The sequence below is a fragment of the Astatotilapia calliptera genome, chromosome 5, assembly GCF_900246225.1.
Source record: "Astatotilapia calliptera chromosome 5, fAstCal1.2, whole genome shotgun sequence".
Taxonomy (NCBI): domain Eukaryota; kingdom Metazoa; phylum Chordata; class Actinopteri; order Cichliformes; family Cichlidae; genus Astatotilapia; species Astatotilapia calliptera.
In genome coordinates, this window is record NC_039306.1 from 32,650,644 (window position 1) to 32,661,805 (window position 11,162).

At 42.5% G+C, this 11,162-nt stretch overlaps 1 protein-coding gene across 8 annotated transcripts in view; it reads right to left on the reverse strand.

Annotated features, from left to right (window-relative positions):
• Nucleotides 1-10,899, reverse strand: part of LOC113022962 (band 4.1-like protein 1) — a 95,931-nt gene extending 85,032 nt beyond the window's left edge. For 6 of the 8 annotated variants that reach the window (XM_026168952.1, XM_026168949.1, XM_026168951.1 and 3 more), the window contains exon 1: nt 10,673-10,899. The gene's annotated coding sequence lies outside the window, so the exon portion shown is untranslated. The remainder of the gene's footprint in view (nt 1-10,672) is intronic. The other 2 variants (XM_026168955.1, XM_026168956.1) reach the window with 2 other exon arrangements.
• Nucleotides 10,900-11,162: the final 263 nt, after the last annotated feature.

The following is an 11,162-nucleotide window of genomic DNA, read 5'->3' on the forward strand; positions in this document are numbered from 1 at the left end:
TTTTAGACTTGTCTTTAAAACTTTTTTAGCCAGAATCATCCTTTTGCTAAAGACTGCTACTTTGCAGACAATAGAGTGTGGTTTGCTAAATGGCAGCTGAAAGCCAACACCAATCGTCTTAATCTGTACACCGGAGTTTTTGGCAGGGCTGTGCGTGTTGTTGGCATAGAAGTGCCTGGTGAGATTGCAGCATGAAAACTGCTACCAAAGGGACATTGAACATAGCATCAATTATAAACGAGCCTCTCATTACCGCTGCCAACATAAAAACAACAGAGGGAAAATAAATCGATGGATGACAAAGAATCCATGAATGATCAGTACGTGCAGAGTCAAACGCATTATGCCAGCAAAAAAAACAACAACAAAAAGCTCTGAAACTGTGGAAGAATGAAAGAAAAGCCTCCAGTTATATAAAAAACACTTTCTGACTATCACAGAGGGAGCTGCTGATGCCAAAACAGTGAGAGGTTTCCATTACTGAGGAACAGCCTTACAACTTTATGAGTGCAGGTGGGGGAGAGAAGTGAGAGTGCTGTGCGGGGAGAGATAACGATACAAATGCATGAGTGATCAAAAGCCAACGCACAGCAGTTTCAAGCAGGAGTGGACCACCCTAAAATACAACAACATTTCATTTCCTTTACAAAACGCTGCTGCTTGTTGAACAGAATGACAAGGAGTAGTTGCTGTACTCTGAGTTTGGCACCGACGGACACGGATAACTGCTGCAGAGATGGGCCCGCTACAGACTGGAGCGCCTGCTGATTATAAATCAACAACAATATTAAAGAAGTGCGAGCCATACTAGCACACCAAGGAACAAGACAGGAAACTACATTAAAGAACATGCACTCAAGTCAGCAATGTTGGACAGGCAGAAGTAATAGAAGAAGTTTACAGTTACCTCACTAAGAGCTAAAACTTCAAAGCTAGAAATTAGCTTAACTAGGTAGTTAATTAAGCTAACCCTGAGCTTAAAGAATCTTTAAGTAAAAATTGACTTGTTCCTGTTCCTGTACGACACCAGTGTTAATAAGTTATACTGTAATGATGAGACTGAATGGAGACATCAGTTTCGTGTTTCTTTACTCAAACCAAAAGTAAAAAATGTAGCATGTAAGTATACGCAGGAATATAATTTTAGTGAATTTTTCACAAAAAATGACGACAGGCTCAAGATAAAGAAAAAGTATATTCATGTCATTCAACAAACTTATTAGAACTTTTATCATTTTAGCTTAGTGTGACAGTCATTAGTGCACATTGCTGATATTTACAGTCACGCTACCTCCTCGTTTCTTGTAACCAAAAATGTAGGTTTCCTGACAAGTATAAGATTGAACACAATGAGAGAAAGCATGTCAGCCCTCAATTTCAATTCAATTTTTATTTATATATTGCCAAATGACAACAATAGTTACCATAAAGCATTTATACTGTAAGGTAAAGATTCTAAAATAATCAGATGACCCCATGTGAGCAAAACACTTGGCGAAAGTGGGAAGGAAAAACTCCCTTTCAACACAATGACACCTCGCTAGGCTCAGTGAGGGGCGGCTATGTGCCGCAACCAGATAAACGGCAGTTTGTGATGAAGTAAAAAATCAGATGTGACAAAGAAGAACTCCCGGTGCAGCACAGGTGAAATATCTTTGCTGTTAGCATTTTTCCATGCTATGCTAACTCTCCTCCTCCATTACTGCTGCCCGTTAGACAACAATACCCCACCAGCTTTTTTTATTTTGTTTCATTCATATCAGTGCATGTAATTTTATTCATGTTCAACTATACTATTACCTTGTTATGAATAAAATATTAAAGGCATTACAGAATATTATTATATAGGTATTGTCTAGGTTCTCTGTTGGTTACATAACAATCTAGAATAAAGTTCAGACTAAACATCTGGACTGAATTAATCAACAACTGCGTTACAAAGTAATGTCAGAATACAAAGAGAAGGTAAAGCAGTCATAAAATGAACACTGTGACTCATAAATCCTCACAGTATGTGCAGAAACGTGTTTCACCTGTATGAAAAAAGGTGGGTGGGAGATAAAGCAAAAGCTCAAAGTAAGCACTGCCAACACTTAAGGTGAATGTATCCACTTTTTCAGCACAGCTGTGCAAGTAGACACTTGATCCTCTTTGAAACAATACCTACCTGTAAAGGTGTGCTTGAAAACAGTCAGAAGGAAAACGTCCCTTTCTGTACATCATTCAACAGCAAATTAATATCATATCTTATTATTTTGTGGAAAAAGTAGCTAAAGCCCCCCTTTAAGAAAAAAAGCTACAATTTTTCATAACCTCTAACTTTTTTCCATGTATAATTCTATCAGTTCACAGATGTTTAAGGGTTTTACTGTATGTCTCCACCCAATGATCAATTCTAATCAGGGCTTTGAGCCTTTCCATTAGCTTCCATTTCTTCTTTTAGAGCCACTCCTCGACGGGTTAGTGCGGTCTGGATCATCTTCCTGTTGAAAGGTCTAAGCACTTTCTGATCTGATGCATAGCTCATCGCATCTCGCTCCCAGTGTTTGACTGGGCCGCTCCCACCTCTATGTTTCAGTTATCATGAGTTCCTTCTCCTGGAAAGCTGTATTTCCTCTGGGCAAACACGGTCTATTATTACTGTGGTCAAACAACTCTATATTTTGAGATTTCTTTCATTTGAACAGCTATGACTGCTGGCTCGCCACACAGATCAAATCTGAGCAGTCGTTTACACTTTGATACCAACTGCTGCAAGAGTTACATGTAGATCCTGGCATGTTTTAGAGCTTTTGGAGATTTCTTTTTGTGTCTTTTGCTGTAGCTACTGGTCTTTTTTGCCTTTTTATGTATTTAAGTGACTAAAAAATGTGTGTCAACTTTTTTGTGCAATTTTTTTCAAAGAGATCAAAATCCTTGCCTGTTTAAATGTGTCAGGAAAGCAGTAGACAGACCATATGAAGTGCCTGCATGTCTCAGTGTAGGATGGTGTTTACTCTTGCTTTAAAAAAAAAATCAAAACTCTTAATGAATTTGCTCTGAAGATCTGCACAACTTCTGTACCTACTAGGAGTCTGCTACAGCCGTCAGCTGTACAGTACAGCCAATACAAACTGCATTTATCTATTCATTTATTCCCACTGCATGCCACAAGGCAGTCATACTTAAGCTCACAGTCACAAAACTCACTGTGATGGATTCTCCATCATAACTACATTTTAAGTCTAAAAGCGGATCATTTTATTATGTGCATATGTTACTGCTACTGATGGCTGCGTGGAAGATGTGACTCATGCATTGAGTAATTTAAAATATGGTACGCTTTGCAACGTAAATACAAAGTTTACACATTTTGTAGCAAACTGACAAAAATAATGTAAAATATAGTATGACTGATGGCAAAACAATTTAATCATACGGTCCGTTTAGAGTTGTTTTATAGCTTTCCATTTTATCACAAAGTCTTCCTTTGCAGATGAAAGTATAGATGTTCAAATTTCAAGTAGTCTGAGTCCTTCGGTGCCTTTAGTTTTATGTTTAATAGCTCAAAGTTCTGATTGAAAGTTCAAGAAGAAATAATAAAAAGGAAAACCTCAATATCACAGGAAGTTAACTAACTTGATGATAGGCTCTGATTAACATGAAATGAAATCCTTTCATTTCATTTAAGCAGTGCATTTGGCCAATAGCCAATTCAGATACTAATATTTTTGTTACATATTTATCATTCATGCCAAAAAACAGTTTTAGCTTGTCATGATACCGTTTCTAAACATTTAGCCAGTTTACAATTAACGTGAGAGGTTAAACGGGACTAACATGAGCCAATACCAATAATTTGGCATGATTAATCACACGACACGGTCCAAACAGCTACCGAATGGACTCTACAAAAAGCCCATTAGCTAAAAAAGGATTTGTGACAGAAGAAAATATGTGAAGCTGAAGAGGTTTCTCGGTTGTGATATAAAAAAAGATGACGTCATGAATAGGATTTGATGTAAGAATAAGTACACAGCTCGCATGCTTTGCCACAGATTTTCTCTGTGTGTACAGCGCAGTACAGTTGATCCTTCACGAAGCTCCAAAAGCAGCAACACAAACAAGTCAGTGCAACAAACGTATGAACAACTCAGAAAAACACACACAAGTGTGTCACGTGTTTCCGCAGCATAAACTGAGAAGTGTAAACACACACTCTGTAACCAAGCATGACTGTACACAGTGCAGAGTAATGACTGTGCCTGGATCTGCCTTCCGACCTGTCCGACCAGTTTAAAAGCCACACAATGGGCCCGAAGGCAGTGGGAGTCGTATGTGCGCCTACTGTACTCCTCCACAGACCACTGCAACAAACAGCAGCAGCAAGACCCTCAATAAACATATTTTCCAGCACGGAGGACCACTGAGTGATATCCAGCAAGAAGACAGCCAAACACAGCCTGCCTGCAGACTACGCCCACCTGCTTCACTGGGCATTTGGTGCACAATCCTCTTCAGTTTAATTATCAGTGAAATATAATGTAGACATCAGAGTGTACCTACTGTCCTTAGCTGAGCTGTATATCTCGTTAACCACGCACCAGCAGCAGCAACATTTTAATCACTGAGCACTTGGGCCAAATGCAGCCTTACTTTACCTGCAACGTGCAACTTAATCATGCTCGAAAATTATTTTATGCAAATCACCTCATCTGTATTTTGCTAAGCAGCAGTAAGCAGGCTATTGTTGTGATTCTTATTTTACTTTTTGCAACCCTAATCTCACCTAATCCTCTTTTTAGGTCTTGATTTATGAATTTATTAACAGTTTGCACAGAGATCGACCTTGGCACCGACTATTTTTTCCTCGTTTTACCGGATTTTTACACGGAAAACTCAGACGATCCCGCTCAGCAATCACAGGGAGAAATGAACAAAGATCAACAGCGGAATTAGCCTTCCTCCACAACTGATGAATGCAACGGCTCTAATTAGGTGAAGCGGCCAAAAGGAAACAATAGCTGCTGGCCTGGTTTTTTGGAAGAGGCCAAAATAGCTGGATAAAAGTATTTCCACAGCAGACCTCAGCGAAGGCGGAATAATCAACCTGAAAAGAAGTGGCTGCTGTTCACCGCCCCACATGAACCAACTTTGCCTGTAAAATATATTTTTCCTTTACTGTGGGGAGGCAAGAAAAAGCAGCATTATGGGATATCGTGAGCCAGATCAAAGCCAGACAACAACATGATGAGTCTCATCCTTCAGAGGCAGGGGATTTGTTCAAGGGAGGCGGCAGCGAAGAGGGATCAAGGGAGACGAGCGCGGGTATGCAAAGAAGAGGAGGAAAAGGAGCAAAAAGAAGGACAACCTGCTGAGTCACTGCAATCATGAGGCTGAGGCGAGCTGAGCCACAGCTGCTCAGGGTGAAGCTAAGAATCCCCCCCACCTCACCCCCTTTAGAAGGACAAAGTGATGCTTCTCATCGCCGGGGAGGGAGGACACATGTGACCGAAGGTGGGAAACAGAAGAACGACATAAAACTGTCTTACAGCATGAAATAGCTCCTCCTTCTTTATTCTCACATCTGAGGGCAACAGAATGATGCAACTGGAAGAAGGAAATAAATCGCTAGAAGCTGTAGAAAGCTAAAAAACGCGGCCTTGATCAGACAGACAGCAGCAGGATATAACTGGCTTAAAATGAGACCTGTGTCATAAAGACGGGGGACGACCAAATAAGTGTCGACATTGCTGCTGGCAACCCCGAGACAGACTGTGAAACAATGATGTTCCAGTCTGAACCCTAATAATATTCTGACAGGACTGCAGTGGACGCTACAATCTGATGAGGCTTAATTCGATCCCCATTAAAAAAACAAATCACGCAACCACTGCAATTATGTTGTCAGACTCAGTGGCAGTAATGTTGTGTTATCCTCTTTTGTTTTTTTTCCCCAAATCAAGCTGACAAAAGAGTGTGTAAAACAGGAGAAGATTCCCTCTCTGTGCATATTGGCTAAACAAACACACATCTGCAGAGTGCTGCAGGTACTGCTGTACCTCTAAAATTACAGCTGTATCAGCCCACAATCAGTAACACAGTACTACTCATCTCTTATCAGGTATCAGGCATTAGACACACGGTGTGTAGGCTATGCTCGATTTGCATGTGAAAGTAGTCAGCATTCTAGTCAGCATAGGCTTGAGATTGGACAAAAATGACATCTTCCCAGTAGCAAAGCCAAAGTATCTTGATTGTGCCCCTTGTGGCTGGTTGTATTATAGGTCATAAATACCTCTCTCTATTGAGCCGATGAGACATGAGAAAATAAATCCCCAAACATGATCTCTTACATATCAGATTCACGTTATTATAGAGCTCTCCTTGGATTTTTTAGCAGCCTTTAGGCTTTTTTTCTTTCATCTGTCTGAAAGAACAACACTATAGAGTCACTAGTAGACAGTTGTGTGCTCTTATTTTGAAAGTTCAGTCACTACTAACCATTTACCTATTCACGTGGTCCTTGATATCCTTCTCCTGTCTGATAACCCGTGGACGTGAGAATGCTAGACGTCGCTCTGACCTGGAGATCAGCTGTGAGCTGCATGGCCACTCACTCAATCTAGCAGGTGGGGAATGGCTTAATGTGCCACTATGGTGCACTCGCTGAGAGGCAGCTGCAGTCCACGACCTTGGAGTTGGAGTACAGAGACTCACTGAAGAGGAAGATGGCATTACTGATTCAATATTTGTCACATACTATTTCCCATTTAACATTGTTGCTCAAAAGCACATTTCAACCAATAATTTGTAGCTTGCACGTGAGCTCCTGCCAGACTACTTTCTCCACAATAGAATCCAAATCAAAAACACTGCAAATTAAGGGCTTCTTATTATATACTTCATGTCAAATTTTACTTTGCATCATTTATTTGATATTATAAAGCATCTGATGTTGTCACGACTGACAGCAGTGATTGACAGCTGCTCTGAACTAAGTAGTTACAAAGTAACTGTCAGACCAACGTTCAGAAATTGTGCTGAACATCAAACTGCACTTAATAAAACTCTGAGGGATACGTGGCATTTTCACCATTCTTAATCTTCATAAGAACTATCGCCCAAATGATTTATGGGGTGTTGATATTATCATCTGATTAAAGCTATTTGCTGATCTGGGTGACTGATAAATGAAAATGTAAAACGCAAAGAAGAAACTGAAGAAACACCCTTCAACCATGTTCTGAGTGTTGACATTGCATATTTTGTCCACCAGTGGGCACTCCCTGTTCCCTACAAACAACAACGAGCTGATCCGAGCACAGTAAATGCGCGTAAATTAGTAAATAAATAACTACACAAAATAAATGCTAGGAAAATGCACTTTGATGTTTGTGTGTAAAAGCAAAATAACATCGCTAACTATCGATATCGCTCTTGAAACACTGTAATCATGGTTCTATATAGAACATCTTACACATCCTCTGATGATGGAATTTGCATCACTTGAACCCTTGCAGACTCACTGATAGGAAGCACCACTAGCATGAAGCTATCTGACGTACTCCATGTCTGAAAACGTAGGAGAGTTAGCACCGCTTTCCCTTTGCTGCTTCTGGTTTGAATATTTTGTTTTCATTAACTTTATTATTTTGTAATAATGAATCACAACAGCAATGCTTTTACATTTCAATCTCAGCTTATTTGTTTTTACTTGTGGGTGCAGCAAATCTTTTCATAATGAGAAAGGCACAAATGTCTCCAAATGAGGACTGAGACGACTCTTTGTGCAGTTTTTTTTTTTAATAATGACAGTCATGCTTGTGGTAAAGCATGGCTCAAAGAGTTGGCAGTTCGTCCTGTAACCGGAAGGTTGCCGGTTCGAGCCCCGGCTCGGACAGTCTCGGTCGTTGTGTCCTTGGGCAAGACACTTCACCTACCGCTTACTGGTGATGGCCAGAGGGGCCAATGGCGCGATATGGCAGCCTTGCTGCAGCCTTGCTGCCATATCAGTCAGCGAGGCTGACTGATCGCCCCTGTCAGTCTGTCCCAGGGCAGCTGTGGCTACAACTGTAGCCTCCACCAGCGTGTGAATGTGAGAGTGAATGAATAGTGGAATTGTAAAGCGCTTTGAGGGTCTCGAAAAGCGCTATATAAATGCAATCCATTATTATTATTATTATTATTATTATTATCATTATTAAATGATAACTAATGATCAGATCCGTAATCTATGAATACACAAACTTTTGTCTTCCACATCACGTCTTGCGCATGCATACATTGTGCGCCCTTGTGGAGGAGAAATGCAATTTGAATGCAGCCCCACTATTGGTGAAAACAACTACACAGAGAAGCATCTACAGAATGCAAACACTGAACAGCTCAAAGAATCACAGCCAGAAATATCGATGCTGTTACACTGAAGGTTGATGCATCCATGCTTTTGAAGATTATAACACTGAAGGTTAGAGAAGGAGGCATTTAGATGAGACGGGTAGGGTCGGGGTCAGGGTAGTCTACACAAACACAGAAGTGCAAATACATTTCTGTGTGCGTGTGTGTGTCTGGGATCGGTCCCTGGAGTTCAGCAGGCAGGAAGAGACGTGACCACACTGGCCAAGCTACAAAAACACGACGGGTCAAAAAACATTTAGCTAGGCCAACAGCAATGACAGCCAGAGTGCAGGACACGCACGCACACACACAGACCCACACAGCCTTGGTGCCTTGTTTATTAATGTTTGTAACATCAGGGTGACCCTGCATAATTATGCAGCATTCCATGTTCCTGTACCAAATGCTAAAGAACATGCAAACTAAAACACGGCTGAAGGAAGATTTGTACTTTAAAATATTCCTCCTCTGTGGCTCTGAGAAGCAAGTAACTGCCCTCTTTTTCCAACAGAGACGTAACACTGAAATAAGAAATGGCTGAGTTCATCCGCAAGTGCCTCCAAAGAGACACAGAGGAGAGGAGGGCTGCTTCAGATGCCTCATACAAACTCATTTGAATTGCAAATGTTGTTAGGCAGCATGCTGGGCTGTGAAATCCCAGCAGTACCCTCGGGCATCACGCACAAACACCGACGTGTGCACATCAGTAGCGAAACTTTGTGTGTACACTACAGTAAAAAAGACAAGACACAGAGAATCGTTGAGTTTGGAGCACTTTCCCATGTCTGAACGTCGTATGATCGCAATTTGATGCAAAAATAATGATGAGCTAGCAGTGCAGAAACTGGTGCTGAGATGAGGTAATGGCTCCCCTGCAGGTAGGAGGCGTGGGGGTGGGGGTGTTTGGTGAAGGAAAAGAAGAAGAAGAAGGAGGAGGAGAAGAAGCATCAGGTGATGCTCGGAGGGAGGCTGGCTGGCAGGCTGATTAGGCAAGGCTGACACAGCAGGAGCAGGAGTGTGTCCGATGTTAACGACATAGATGCGGTGTGACAGCAGGCCTGCCAGCTGAGGCTGACGGTGCATGTGCGGCCTGAAGAAATGTGTTGACAAAGTGCCATAAGCACACCTGTATGGGGGCAGGGAGCAGGCCAGGAACCCTGCAGAGGGGACTGTCTGACTTGCACAAATTTAAGGATGACAAAATCAATAGGAAGAGGTTATAAACATTTGGAAATATCCCTTTGCATCAGCTGTTAACAACTCAATCGGCATGAAACATCAAAGCTATCAAATGTCATTGGGAAAGCCATGCAAATGCTGAAAGATTCCTACTAAAGCATCCTGAAGGCAAGTCCTTCCAACTCTCCAACCAAGTCCACATAACTAGTGAAAGCCAGAGGGCAGGGGGGCGAAGGTGAGGTCACTTCCATAACGTGACCTGCCTCAGTGTTCACCTCTGCGGCCAAACTGCCTTCACAGTTTTCACTAAAGTCACTGTTTCAGGCCACAGCACTGACAGAATCACTCACTGTGGGTTTTACAGCATTAAATGCACTGTACACCCCCTCCACTTTGTTTTGGAAGCTAAATATAACTGCTTTGTGTGGGTAAGCCAGAGGTGTTGATGGGAGGCAACATTGTGCAAGTAACTCCTCTGTGTGTGTGTGTGTGTGTGTGTGTGTGTGTGTGTGTGTGTGTGTGTGTGTGTGTGTGTGTGTGTGTGTGTGTGTGTGTGTGTGTGTGTGTATTTGTCAGGGTGGCTGTTGCATAAGTGCTGATGGGTGCATTTGAGAACGAACAGACTTAAACAAGAGAAGATCCAGTTTGCCCTGACAGGCTGAGACACAAACACAGAAGGTGATTTTGTTCTTAAAGCAGCAACTTTTAACTTCAGGATGAAAACATCACGTATATATAAGAGAGAGAGGGAGGGAGGGGCTGCCTGGCTGCAGGCTTGCAGCTCTGATACCAGCGGGCGCAAACAACTCGCTCCTGCCCCTGCTCCATTCCCATAATGTTATTCATCCCTCGGCAGAGGACGGCGCAGGCAAGCGGGCATAGTCCGTGCGCCTTCTACAATGATCGCTTCTACGTGAAGTAGCTGCAGCTTGGATAAAAGCCCCCGTCCCCTCCCGCCCCACTGCAGCACAAAAAGACCGTAACAAGAAGCCGTGATCATACAATTACGTGTGGAAAAGCAGCAAAAAAGAAAAAGAAGCACCAAAGCGCGACATTCAAATAAAAACCAACAGTGTGCTAATTTAAAAAAAAAAGATGAAGATAGTCAACATACCCTCCTGTCAGACAGACATCCAGGGGAGGACCATGGATGGTGCGGGCCGGGGGAGTTCGGTCCTGCTCCTGCCGTCGCTTCGTGTTTATTTCCCGGTTTAAGGGGAAGGTGGCGCGTGTGTCTGTGTGTTTATGTGTGTGTATGTGTGTGTTGGAGTTTTGCCGGTGAAAGGCGTAATGAGAGAGGGAGGTGGAGGAGAGAGAAAGAGGGAGGGACGCTGTCAGATGCAGGGAGGCAGGCAGGAGGAGGGAGGAAGACACGCTCGGGCACATAGCCTGTACTGTCCGCGTGCTGCTGAGGGGGAAGTGCGCAAAAGAAAGGAAAAAAAGGGAAAAAACCCCGCTGGTGTCAATCCAGCAAGAACATTTTTAAGCCCTCTCTGTCAACAAGTGATCACATCTGAATAAAAAAGCAGGAGAAATGGGGCAGCGAGGTGACACCATCTCTTATTGTTTCCACTGCTGTTACGTTCACGTACCCCTGTGTGCCA